The following is a 13,650-nucleotide window of genomic DNA, read 5'->3' on the forward strand; positions in this document are numbered from 1 at the left end:
CTATAGAGCAGGTTGAGCGTCGTCATGGTAGTCTAGCTGGGACTGTCATGCTTGAAGAATGCCATGTTGCTTTGGAGGAGACATAGCCTTAGGGGGAGCCACAGCAGTAGACAGAGCAGGCTCAGGAGGGAGAGCAGGCAGAGGAGACAGAGCAGGCACCATAGCTATGCTGCTCTAGTCGTACTCGTACCTAGGTGACACCAAGGGTAGAGACATAGTGGAGGGGTTCTCGTCCACCTCCTAGACCACAGGGTCCGCCTCCAGTGACTCATCTGGATTTGAGGGCCGCCACAGCCAAGCAGGTGTAGTAGCTCAGATTTGTACAGATCGAGGAGTGCTTCCCACCTAGGAGGGATGAGTGTGCTTCTGAGGGTTTCTACACACCACTGCAGGAGGACTTTTATAATGCATATCTTAACAGTGGGGTTGCATTTAGGTCTTAGAGGATTTGTTCTATTGAGGCCATAGTAGCAGCAACTAGAGAGCAGATTCATCCTCACCTTTCTTACCTGCCAGGGCTGATAGATCTACTTGGATGGATAGGCAGATATGTTCCATCTTAGGTCCGAGAGTTCTATGCTACACTTTGGATTGACCCAGCTCACAGGTTCATACACTTTGCATTCAGAGGCCAAGACTATATGATGATGAGCTTCAGGGTTCGAGAGATTCTTAGGCTATAGGATTCACCCATCCATATTCATGAGGTTTGCTATGGACACACAGAGCCTCCTAGATGCCCTCACGGCGGTCTTGTGCCTCCTACAAATCTAGTTCGCCCTTGCTTCACAGAGCCATTCGGCGAGGGATCGAGCAGGACACCCAGGGATCTTACTCCTACAGTTAGATTGCTAGATGCTATCATGAGGAGGACCATGCTTTCAAGGATGGGATATCACAAGGGCTTGACTCGCATTCAGTTATGGTTGCTGAACGCCCTAGTGCAGCAGACTATCTTTGATGTTTGGGATGTCATACTTTCTAAGATGGAGGATACCCTTGTAGAGGGATTCAGAGGACATAGACAACTGCCTTATGCACACTGGATTACCTTTCTGATTCACAGGGCAGTTACAATGAGGCCTCCAGAGATGTTGGCAGAGTATTCTAGTGCTACTACCGAGTTTCCTGCATATAACTTGACCTAGATGCTCCATCACATCAGGCCGAGTGCACCTAGCCAGTCGCATCGTTGCCTAGAGGTGCCCGAGACTGTAGTCCAATAGGATGAGACTATTAGGGGCATTGTAGCTACAGTGGAGGAGCAGTTAGATGCTCAGCAGGAGGGTATGGTAGAGAGCGACCCCAGCAATAGTTCTGATGATGACTACCAGGATATCCATCATATGCCTCCTCGACAACATGACCATGAGGCTGGTAGCTCCAATTCAGCTCCACCTGCACCGCAGACAGACCCTGCTCTACTTGTTATCCTTGAGCGGATGAGGCAGGATCAGGCTCACCAGGCCTAGGAGACAGCAACTACTTTTACATAGTTTCAGGCCAGGCAGGACGAGTTCTAGCGCAGTAGGCTATCCAGCAGCAGCTCCTCATGCAGCAGCAGTTACTCAGATTCATGCAGCATGTCATCTCTGCTATTGGAGCTCCACCGCCACAGCATACACCTTAGTTTGGTCAGTCTGCCACCACTTCACAGACTCTAGTTGTAAAGCCCAGTGGGCTTCAGAGTTAGGGACAGCCAGCAACACAGTTTCCTTCACCTATAGAGCAGGTGTCCTAGTGGTTTGCCTCACTAGTGCTAGCCTTGCAGTTCACACCTCTATAGACAGGCTTCACACCGGCTCAGACTTCCTCGCTGCTTGTGCCAGATACCTCAGTCTCTAGGAGCCTTGGAGCTACCTTCAATGAGTTGATAGGATAGCCTACTCCATCATATCTACATGTCCCTAGTCCTTCTACAGTTGCTCCTATTACTGGGACTACAAAGACGCTCGCTACTTCAGTTGCATCATCAGAGCCGTCTGCTACAGTCATACCTATAAAGTCATAGGCCGCACCAATCCCTCATTCGACCCAGACCGCTTCAACATCGCTTCCAACCATAGAGGGTCAGATTGCACAGAGCTCAGGATCAGATGATGATGCTACCCAGCTCTAGATTGCTCATCGCACCTTAGCGCCCGACTCGTCCGTTGCAGCCCCGCCGACCGACCCTTAGGTTTTGGTGTTTGACGCCAAAGGAGGAGAGGGATCGAGTATGATAGACTTAGGGGGGAGCGATATATTTAGGGGGAGCTTTGCTTATCTATTATATTTGGCTTTTTATGTGTGATACATTTTTATGCATTCATGTTTACTATTATGCATTGAACTACATAAGTGTGATCGTAATCGTGATATTAATATGATTGTGATATTTATGTGATATGTGACATATGTGCTCTCTACTTTGAATTATTTATATGTCATATCACTTGGTTATGCTCATTTGCTTTGCTTCTGCATTTTACTCCGATGCAAATGAGCTTTATTTCTTGTACTCATGCTTATTTCATATCTATTGAGTACATCATGTTGGCTTGTGTCATATAAGCTTGCCTAACTCTTTTGTTCTTATTGTCAAAAGCTTATATGAACCAAGCATGCTGAAAACATCATCTCTTTTACATACTCGAGGTTGTATTGTCATCAATCACCAAAAAGAGGAAGATTAAAAGTATCTAGGCCCCTAGTTGGATTTCGGTAATTAATGACAATACGAGATTACTGTGACTAACATGTATTTTGTAGATGCAATTAAATTAGGTCACGGTAAGGGCAATTGATTGGGCAATCATGGTTGTCATGCCCCTACGATAAAAATTGTTTCGGTTTTCAAATGATGGACGACAAGGTTAAGGATAGACTAGTTCTAAGTGTCGTTTGGTGTTGAAGAGACACTTAGAGTAGTTTAGGACTTTATTTTTTCCTTTGGCCATATTATTAAGGGGGGTATGGACGGGTAGCTTGACTTAGGTGAGTCTAGTGGGTTAGGTATGGTGCACACTTGTTAAATCTAGCACTAGGTAGCTCCTAAATAGCCCTTAGATCAATTGGAGCGAACTTTATTCACATATGATTGTGAGTTGGAAGTGAATGGAGGGTCAAATGTTGACCGAACGCTGGTTCCGGTGTGACCAGATGCTGGCGTAGAGTCTGTTCAGTTTATTTGATCAAGGAAAAGTCGTCTAGATACGACCGGACACTGAGTGAAATGTGACCGGACGCTGAGTGCCGGAGTCCGGTCAACTCCAGTAAGGTTCTAGAGAGGAAGAATCCTGATCAGACACGTCCGGTTAGTGCTGACCGGACGCTGGTCAGGTTTTGGCTACTGACCGGATGCTGAGCAGCAAAGTGACCGGACGCTGGGTTCCAGAGTCCGGTCAACATCAGTAAGGTTCCAGAGGAAAGTTTTTGTGACCGAACGCGGACGCTGATTAGAGTCCGGTCACAACTTTACTGCTCGGTGGCGGGGAGAACTGACCGGAGCTTCCAGTCACCTTGACCGGAGCGTCCAGTCACCTTGACCGAAGCGTCCGGTCATCCCGCAGCGGCACATAACGGTTTGTTTTGAATGAGGGGTTATTAATACTTCCTCTATTCACTCAAGGGATCACTTTTGCTCATTCCAACAGCTAAGAAACACCTTTGAGAGTGCTAAGAAGAGCAAGGTCCTAGTGAAGTGATTGAGATTTGAGAATTCAAGAGAGAGGCCTCATTAGTGAAAGCAAGAGTAGCAAAGTGTGCATCCACCCTTCTTCATTAGGCTTGTCGTGGTCAAGTGAGAGTTCGTGGTTGTTACTCTTGGTGATCGCCATCACCTAGACGGCTTGGTAGTGATTAGGAGCTTGGTGATCATCCGGCGGAGCTTGTGGATGACCCAACTCAAGTTGTGAGCGGTTGTGGGTGATTTACCGCGATGGAGTGTTAAAGAATCAATCCGTAGAGAGCACTTGATCCTTGCGTGGATCAAGGAGGAGCTACACCCTTGCGCGGGTGCTCCAACGAGGACTAGTGAGGAGTGATGACTCTCCGATACCTCGGTAAAACATCATCGCGTTCCTCCTTCTCTATTTACTTTAAGTATTTACTTTGAGCAATTCAATTCTTGTCTTTACATTCATAGAATTGTCATGCTAGAGTAGGATTAGAACATAGGTTGCTAAACTTTTATGTAGTAGAACAATAGAAACACTTTCTAGGCACAAGGGGTGAAGTGGGCTTACCGTAGAGTTTAATTATTGCAAAAAATTTTAGAATTAGTCCACTTCACCTCTTCTCTTGAGCATCTTGGTCCTTTCAGGTACAACTAGAGTTGTATATATTACATCCAAAAGGCAATGGAATATTCAGTTCTGTTGCGACAAACCAAAGGGTAGAGTTTAGGCCAACGCTAGTGCTTGTGCTGAGTACATTATATGTTGTTCTCAATCTCTTTTTCTATTTCTAGCCATAGTAAGTGTGTGTGCTGGCCGCCACTTTGGCCTTGCTTTCCGGCGGCAGGCTGAAGAACTGCACGGTACCGTCTTTCATTCGCTGCACCACTTCTTCGTCAACTCCATGGTTTGTCAGCTGCTCCACCACATACACAAAAAGGCATCGTAAAATTAAGAAACTAGCTCTCCTACGTAGGACTGGTTAGACATGCATGCATGCAAACGGGAGAAATAATGTAATGTAATTTTATATAAAAACAGATAGCAGCTAGAATTGAAGAAATCCGGCCGGACCTGAAAGAAACCCCAGTTTCTGCAGGCATCGCCAAGCTTGGCGATCTACGACGCCGACAGCTCCGGGTCGAGGAGTCTGGCCATGTCGACGACCGGCAGCTCGTAGCTCTCGTCCGCACCGACGACGACACCGTCAAGGACCTCCTCGGTTCGGACATACTTCTCCGGAATCTGCTCGGGATTGGCAAACGCTGAAGCCGCAGCATCCGTGATCTCATTCCTGTTGATGATTGCTTTGTTTGCTGGGGTGATAAGTTAAGACTGAAAATACTATTTACTGATTTGTTGTGAGAAAAAAATATTATTCATTGACTGACTTATAAGCTAAACGAACAGAGCGAATACCGTCGTAGAGCGAATACCGTCATAGTTTGGAGCTTCCATTGCTGTGCGTCTTCTCTCCTGCACCTACCTGACTCCGATCGATTTCGGCTACTGCGATGATTGATGTGCTGATTTATAAACTGTTTCCACCCAATGCAAGTGCTGCTGCGGTTGTTGCAGGGTTCAGTCAGCTTACCTAACACACCACTCACGCCATGGACTCCAGCTGGGGCCCAACCCAAGCGCGTGTTTAGTTGAACCCTAAATTCTCAAAAAAAATACTATAGTATTCATCACATCAAATCTTGCGATACGTGCATAGAGCATTAAATGTAGACGAAAAAAAATTAATTGCACAGTTTGGTTGAAAATTGCGAGACGAACGTTTTGAGCCTAATTAGTCTATGATTAAACACTAGTTGAAAAATAAAAACGAAAGTGCTACAGTAGCCCGAAATCCGAACTTTACCTAACTGAACACGCGCCAAGTATTGGAGAAAGCTCGATCCCTGGCGTAGTTGAGTGGCCGCATCATAACTGTCAATCCAGCGACAGAGCTCTCCAATCCAAGGAGAAAGTCCTGCGTGTCCACCTACAAATTCGTAGCAGCAGCGAGTGTAGCGGTAGTAGTTGCTGAGCTCAATCGGCCAGCCTACCTAACCTAACACACACTGACACACCACGGAAGGCGATTGGACTTTTGGTTGGTGGAACAGGCGAACAGCGGCCGAAGCCATGAGTCCGTGACGGACACCGCAACGCGCGTATCCACTGAAGAAAGCTCAACTGGCCAGAAGGGACAGAACAAGTGTACTCTCTTTCAAATGTTCCTCGGGTAAAAGTTTGATTGTTGGTGCTCTATACCACTCTCGGTCGGTCCCATGGAATTTAAGAAATCATTAGGGTGGGGGAGCACCTGAATTATCCCAATTACCAAATTGAACTCCCAATCCGTTGGTTCACTCAATTTGGACGGAACCAACTTGTAAGACAAACACATTACAACACATATCACCATCAAGGTGCTTATAGTGATTTCGACAATTTTGAGATATGTTGATCCAGTCTTTTGAAAATGCTTAAGGTTAGGGTACTTACGTGATTGGTTGTCATTCCTAGTCAACCTAGCTCGTATCTATGCGCATGCTAGACATATATATTTGGCTTCCTACTGCAACTCAATGGGCGTGTTTGTTTGCCTGGACATCGCTGGTCCACTCATAGAAGCCAGACCAAGGTTCTACCAAGCCGGCCCAGCAGATGCAAGGGGCTGTGTTTGTTTCATTTGGTCCAGGACAACCATGTTGCTTGTTTGCTTGGATCATGTTGGAGCTCACGCCAATTACCATATGTTTGCTAGCCTGCACATCGGGTGAACTGAACAGCTTCCCAGCCATCTAAATACAAAATCCAGAGAGAGGAGAACAGACTTAAGCAACAAAACAGCATCTAGAACAAGTTCTTAATAAAATTGCACATGAAGTTCAACTATGAGATTGACAAAGTACATGCCCACTAGTAACAATTACATGATCCACAACTGCTAATCTTCATGCAAAGCACACAAATAAGGATGACAAGCAGCACAACACAAATGGATTCCCAGAAAAAGCTACTAGAAGGAGCGAAAGGAGGTGGTTTTCCCAAACATACATCATTAGTTGGGGCTGTTTCAAGCTTTGAGTTGATTGCTGAGTTGAAATCTCTAATTGCCTCTCCATGATCATTGTACTTCATGTGGCTAGCACCAGGATAGCCACTTACCTGTTCTTGGCACTCATGCCATTTAGAGTACACACACCAACATACCAAGCTATGATTCTGCAAAGATATTCATTGCCTCAATGAGTTTGAATTAGTTAACTGTGGTGGTTAGAACTGGATTATCTCATCACAGACAGATAGAGGAGAATGAAAAAATTACCTCAGTTCTTATATGTTGTAGTTGCATTGCATGAGTTTGCCAAAGAGATCATCAATTTCATTAAGTTGAATTGATGACCTAAAAAGCAATCCGATGCACTACAACAATATGTGCTTCCACTAGGGTAGACATCATTGGCAAAAGCAAACAAAAGTGGCCAGAACATATAAGAGTATGAAATCAGAGCCATGAGTTTGCAATTTGAGTTTTATCGACGTCTGATAATGGAAATCTGAAAAAACAAACCAATGAGCCGATTCAACATATAGATCACTTTGGAGCAACAAACATCATTGGCTAAAAAAGGTTGGCCTTAGACATGACTAGACATATTGATTTTTCACACTCACTGGTGGCACTAGAGATAGGGCACTAAAAGTGGCAGAGGTACAAGATGAAAAATGCATAGTAAGAATATAACAGGTAGACACTAGGGCGTGTTTGTTTGCTTGGAGGTAGCCAAAAAAACAGCATGTAAGGTTGAAGAAGCAACTACAAATCAAGATACTCTAGTGCAACTACAAAAAAAACATAGATAGGTTGCCTATTAAATCAAGATACTCTACAAAGAAACAGCATGTAAGGTTGAAGAAGCAACTACAAATCAAGATACTCTAGGGCGTGTTTCTGTTTAGTTTTATCGAGGTTTGAGACTTACGATGTCTTGTCATTCAAAACAAATAATTTCCGTCATGTTTGTCTTTGATTGTTAGCCATAATATGCTTGGTTTGAGACTTACGATGTCTTGTCATTCAAAACTGAACATTATTTCTTTACATTTACCTTTGATTGCAAGCCAAATATACTTTCATATGCTAAATTCAACATTAGATTCAAGCATAGCCTTTATCAGACACTCCATGTAACACCCCAGGTGTTTGGCTTCCACATTTGCACTTGCATTTCATAAACATGAGCATCATTCATCCATTCATGAGCTTATATTGCATGAAACATGTTTTTGAAATATTGCAACATATTGTTATATTTCATGTGTGTTGTTTTTATGAAATGAAAAGTGTGCAACATGTGCAACTCACTTTAGTGAAACATGGTTAGTTAGTACTATGCAACAAGATCATGAAACATGTGAAACATGACTATGAAACAAATGTAACATTTCATTGGTTTTTCTTTGTTTCAGTACATATAATGCTTGATTCTTGTGTGACCAATGTGTGGTGTGGCTAATAATTCTCTTAAGTAACTTAGTTACACTTAGAATGTCATTTGGGACATTGTTCATGTTGATCATGTTGCCTATTTATGATTCAAATAGTGGTTTGACTTGTTTTGACCCCTGAACTCTTTTGTTTGACTGTTTAAAAAGTGTAGCTTAGAGTGTTTGCATGTCTGAGCAACCTAAAGCAAAGTTGTAGCAAATTTTATAAGGAACAAACTTTGTTTAGAAGCCAAGTCATGAAAATGTGCACAACATGCTCAAAAAGGTCACACAAGTTAGTGTTGAGGGCTGAGTCAACACTTAGAAAATTTTCTAAGTCTAAAATGCAATGTCAGTTTGATCGAGCTAACTTTGGCTTGATATAACTCGTGATCCGTTGAGAATTAGCTGATGACTTCTAAAGCATTGTTGTAGCCCTAGCATAGCTCTACAACTTTCATGTATATTGTTTGCACTGATTCTTCCCGGTTTAGGAGATCAAACGCTGTAAATCTTCGCTTTCAGGCATCATTGTCGGGACTGAATCGGAGCTACAGTAACTGATCGGTTTCAAAAAACAAACGCCGCGTGGAGGACACCCGTCGCCGGCCGCCTGACCGCGCAGGCCATGCGCCGCGGCTGTCCTGGCGCTGCTGGCCACTGCTTGAACCCGCGACCGTCTGCCCGACCTACTCGCAAGTCCATTTTCGTTTTCCTTCACTTCCCACTGCAGCCGTAACGCAGCGCCGCCTCGCCATTGCTGCTGAGCGAGCTCCGCCGTCGCCTAGCTCACTCGTTGCCGCAAAAACACGACCTCCAGCTCGACCACAGCTCCACCGTGTCCTCCTCTACCTCGTTGACCTTCTAGCCGTGCCATCCGAGCCTTAGGTGAGGGCCATTGGCCATTTTTCCGACGCCGTCTCCATGGCCGCACCTCGCTGGGAGCGGAGCTCACCACGGCCAACCACCACCGGGACCCTCTCGTCCTCCTTTCTCTGCTTGGTTAGCTCCGTGGTGACCCCGTGAAGCTCGTACTGAGCTCGGGAGGGGCATTAGGGGCTCGCCGCCGTCTGTATCTCACGCCGGAGCTCCGCCGTGCCGCCTTCACCGGTGACGAGCTACCTCCGGTTAGCTTTAGGCCTTGCCGGTAGCATCATCCGACACATCTCATCACATAGATCATGTAGGTGCCCTCGGTGTCATCGGAGTCCTCGCCGTCGGCAAGCTTCGCTGCTGCCGCGCCGTCGCATGCCGTCTCCCTTGTTTCCATCTCACTGACCAGCAGGCCCGACTGACACGCGGGTCCCACGCATCAGTGACTACATATTCAAAAGCCAGTTCAAATAATTCCAGTTTGTATGCTATTTTGTGAATTTTGTATCTCCTAATTGGTAGATCCAAATGGGGTGATTCTAATTTTGGTAGAATCACAGTGAAGGCTAGTATTTAGGAAAAATATGACATGAGCACTTGAAGTGGAAATTTTGGATGAATTAAATAGAAACTTGAAATGTGTTTTTATATGCATGCAAACTTGTTTAAATTATATCTTGAGTTTCTGTGCTCCACAAATTATGAAATTTTGTGGGTAAGCTATTCTTACTTAGTAGAAGCTCTGGTAAAAATTTGAGAGTCATTGCATGTATGGTTTTTGAGTTATAGATTTTCCTTTTATCATTAATTGATACTTGTGTGAATTTTTATAAATTATCTAGGAATCCTATGACCATGAAATTTTGTGGGGAGTATCCTAGTACCTTAAGGATGCTAGGAAAAATATGAAATCTATTGCTTGACACTTTTCCCTAAGGTTTCCTAATTATGTCATTTTAAGCCATTTTGTCTTATCATTTTTGTGTAGGTTGTTATACTTGCTCAAATGGTGTGACATTTTTATAGGGGTTTACTTAGAGCATGTAGTACCCACTGTAATTTTTGTAGATTTAATGGTGAAGTTTTCATATATATTTACCATTTCCTCTAATTAATTAGATAAATTAAGAAAGGCATTAAAAGAAATGATTTGGTGATGAACACCTTACTTTCTGGTGTTCTTGTGATATGTGTAATGAGTGAGTAAAGTTAGTTTTGTCCAATTACGTGTTTACATCATAAGTTAATAATTATTGTGTTTGCCTTATGTCCTTCTGGATAGTTTTGGAGACTTTATAAAGTTTCCCATGATAATTTGTTTTTCTGTCAATGGGGTGAATACAAAAGTTGTAGATAATTTATGTATCTAGCTCCTGTCAAAATTTGATGGCATTTGGCCTAGTAGTTTAGGAACTATAGCTGTTCAAAGTTAGGTTCCAGTTTTGCCTATTCTCTATCTTGTTAAGACAGATATCTGTTGATTAAAGAGTTCGACCTGGTAAAGGTTGGAATCATGCTTTGAGATCTGAAAATTAATTGTAGACAATTTCATAAGCTTTCCAAATTGTCTTGTTGCATGTCATTTGAAATTCTAAATCTCCAGTTATGGCAGTTTATTGTACCACTATATAGTCTCTATTTTGCTGAAATACAAATGCTTGAGTGTATGCTCTGTTGTAATGTTCTCGTTGATTGTTTAGGGGCTAGTCTAACTTAAGAACATGCTTAGGTGTAGGTGCTAGGTCCTTAACTGAAGATGAACAATTATACATTAGGTTGTATAAACTTGGTAAGTTAATGTGATTTGAATAGAGCTTAAGTGGAATATGCGGACTACAGTGAGCATGTGCATTCCCCGAGCATCCCTAACTTCGTTCATATGCATGCATGATATTTATCATGTGCATACATGCAATAGGTGTGCCGGAGGGAGTGACGCTGCTAGAATTCGAGGGAGCCAACCAGGAGGAGGAGCCCGAGGTGCAGGAAGCCGACGAAGCAGCCGCCGAGGAGGAGTTGCCCGAGTGCCCTGACCACCATCCTTCCTCTTTCCTGAAAGGCAAGCCCCGGAGCATCTTAAGCCTCCCATGTTTTTACAAATACCTTGAGTATCTTTTATTCGTTAATGATGCATTAAGTATAGGAATTGGTTGGAACCAATTGTTGCATTATATATCCATCCTTGTCTAGATATCACACTGGAATCCTATTTAAGTTCACGAACGGGTTAAATGCTTAGCCATGCTTAGTGCGGTAGAAGTCAGGTGATTTCATGTCACCTGCGAGCTTTAGGATGAGGTGGATCACGGTTGGCTATATTTGCTATCGTGGAAAAGAACCATGTTAATAATGAATTAAGACCGGGCAGAGTCTTGTGTAGGTTTGGACATAGTGACTCCGTCTGAGTCGTTTAAGGACCGATACGCTGTACGTCCTTATGTCATGTTGAACGCAGCCTAATACTTAGCTGGCCGGATAAGTCGTTCCGACCGCGAAGCCTAGTAGCTCGACTCAGGCCGGGGACGCGAGCAGTGGCGTGCATTCTAGAGGTAGTAAGGATGTGCGGAGAGCCATTGGCATAAGTTCAAGGCGGGTTAGAGTCCCGAACAACCTTGGCAGAGTGGTTCTCTAAGAATATCAATCTGTTTGGACTCGCGACTCCTGAATTGTACCAAAGGTGACTCGTTGCGACCCTGACGGGGAAGCAGGATTTGTGTTTAGGAATACCCCTCCAGCTGGATAGGAATCGATTCGAATCATCGTCTCTCCCGGATAGTGAGAACTTGACTGAGCAGCAGCAACGTATATTCAATTAATTTAACGATATGGTTAAATGGATGATGATGATAATGTTGCCATGATTTATACCTGATATGGTTATTAATGTTTGTATCTTAATAAAATGATTGCTTAGTACATGTGCTAATATAGATGACAAGCTAATGGCTAAAAGTCACTGCTAGTTCAGGTTATGAGTTGATCATTATTACTTATGCTTTTCTGCAAAAAGAAAGTGTCAGCCAGATCCACTAAATTAAGCTATGCATAATCCTTGGTGCCATTTATTTTGGTTTATGATGGGTAAGTCTAGCTGAGTACATTCTCATACTCAGGGTTTATTCCCTCTTGTTGCAGATGACCTTCTATATCAGGGATTCTGTAAGTATTGTCTCCACCCGGTGGGTGATGAAGACTAGATCATGGGCATGATCTCTGTTTCTCTTATCTGAATGCTTTTGCGGGTTGTGATCAGCGAACCAGTATTTGTATTTGAACTCGGGTGTGTAAGTTAAACTATTTGCTTCCACGTACTTTACAAGACTTGTTTTGTAATAACAATGACTCTGAGGTGTTGTAACTTATTTGCAACCGTCTGTGAAATATTATAACGTACGATATGTTATGTTGAATTACTGTAATCTTGGCTATATGTAAGTTGGTTTGAAATTCTTCGAGATTTCAGTTGACTACCGGGTTTATATGGGCTCAAGTGCGAGAATTTGATCGTTTTGACGATTGTTTTTGTACTTGTGCTCTTATAAATTGATCGGTTCTGTGACACTCCACAATATAACCATTTACTCTTCTTTCATGGTTCTTTGCACCCGTCCACAAATAACTGGTCTTCAAATAAAACTTGTTTCCCTATCACCATATAATTACCAGATTTATGTTGCAGAAGGACATGGGAGCTAAAAGAAAATTAAAGCTCTTCATAACTTGGGCTACATTTCAGTTTTAGAGCCTCTTTGGCAGGGCTCCTGCAGGGGCTTCAACTCCAGCTCCTGCAGGAGCTGTGCCAAACGCCTGTTTTGGAAAGGGCTCCGCATGGGGAGCTGGTTAAGAGCCGGAGCCATTTTTTATCTGCACAGGAGAAGCCTCAAAAACGAGCTTCGCGTGGCTCCTTGCTGTGGGTTCACGTCGTTTAGTGCGAAGGAGCCGTTTTGCCAAACGTTTTCCAGAACAGCTTCAGCTCCTCCAGAGGAGCCAGAGCTAGAGCCATTTTCAAAGGAGCCAGAGCCCTGACAAACAGGCCCTTAGTTGTACTGATAAATCAGATCCATCACTACTGGAAACGGGATCTTTGTCGAGTGTCAAAAATCGGGCATTGGGCAAAGACCTTCTTTGCCGAGTGCCGCACTCGGCAAAGAATTACACTCGGCAAAGAGTCTTTGCCGAGTGCCGGGCACTCGGCAAAAAAAGGCTCTCGGCAAAGGACTTCTTTGCCGAGTGCCAGGCTCTCGGCAAAAGCGCGGCACTCAGCATAGGCTGCCCCGCGTAACGGTGTTTGGCCACGTCCTTCTTTGTCGAGTGTCTGCTGTTAGGCACTCGGCAAAGAAGGTTTTTTAAAAAAAAAAATATTCTTTGCCGAGTGTCCCAGATCTGGCACTCGGCAAAGAGGAATTTTTTTAAAAAAAAATCAAAACTTTCTTTGTCGAGTGCCTTATTCTTGGCACTCGGCAAAGACCCCATTTGCCGAGTGTCATGCCCCGGCACTCGGCAAAGTTTTTTTTTTGTTTTTGGCCTCCAATTTTTTTGTACAGCCCTTTTAAAGTACCAGGAACTCCTAGTTAGAATTTGGGGATTTTTTGTGGCTTTTTGATATATTTAGTTACTTTATTTCGTTTACTTGAAT

The 13,650-nt window shown here is 43.8% G+C and overlaps 1 long non-coding RNA gene across 3 annotated transcripts; it reads right to left on the reverse strand.

Moving 5' to 3' along the window:
* Positions 1-4,237: 4,237 nt before the first annotated feature.
* Positions 4,238-5,163, reverse strand: LOC136539496 (uncharacterized). Of its 3 annotated transcripts, none has more exons than XR_010779699.1 (3): positions 5,076-5,163; positions 4,731-4,950; positions 4,238-4,572 (listed from the first exon to the last, which is right to left on the reverse strand). It is a non-coding gene; the product is annotated as an uncharacterized lncRNA (long non-coding RNA). The 3 variants fall into 3 exon arrangements; XR_010779701.1 differs by having other exon boundaries at positions 5,093-5,143; XR_010779700.1 differs by having other exon boundaries at positions 5,048-5,133.
* Between the last annotated feature and the right edge of the window lie 8,487 nt (positions 5,164-13,650).

The sequence above is a fragment of the Miscanthus floridulus genome, chromosome 2 (assembly GCF_019320115.1).
Source record: "Miscanthus floridulus cultivar M001 chromosome 2, ASM1932011v1, whole genome shotgun sequence".
Lineage (NCBI taxonomy): Eukaryota > Viridiplantae > Streptophyta > Magnoliopsida > Poales > Poaceae > Miscanthus > Miscanthus floridulus.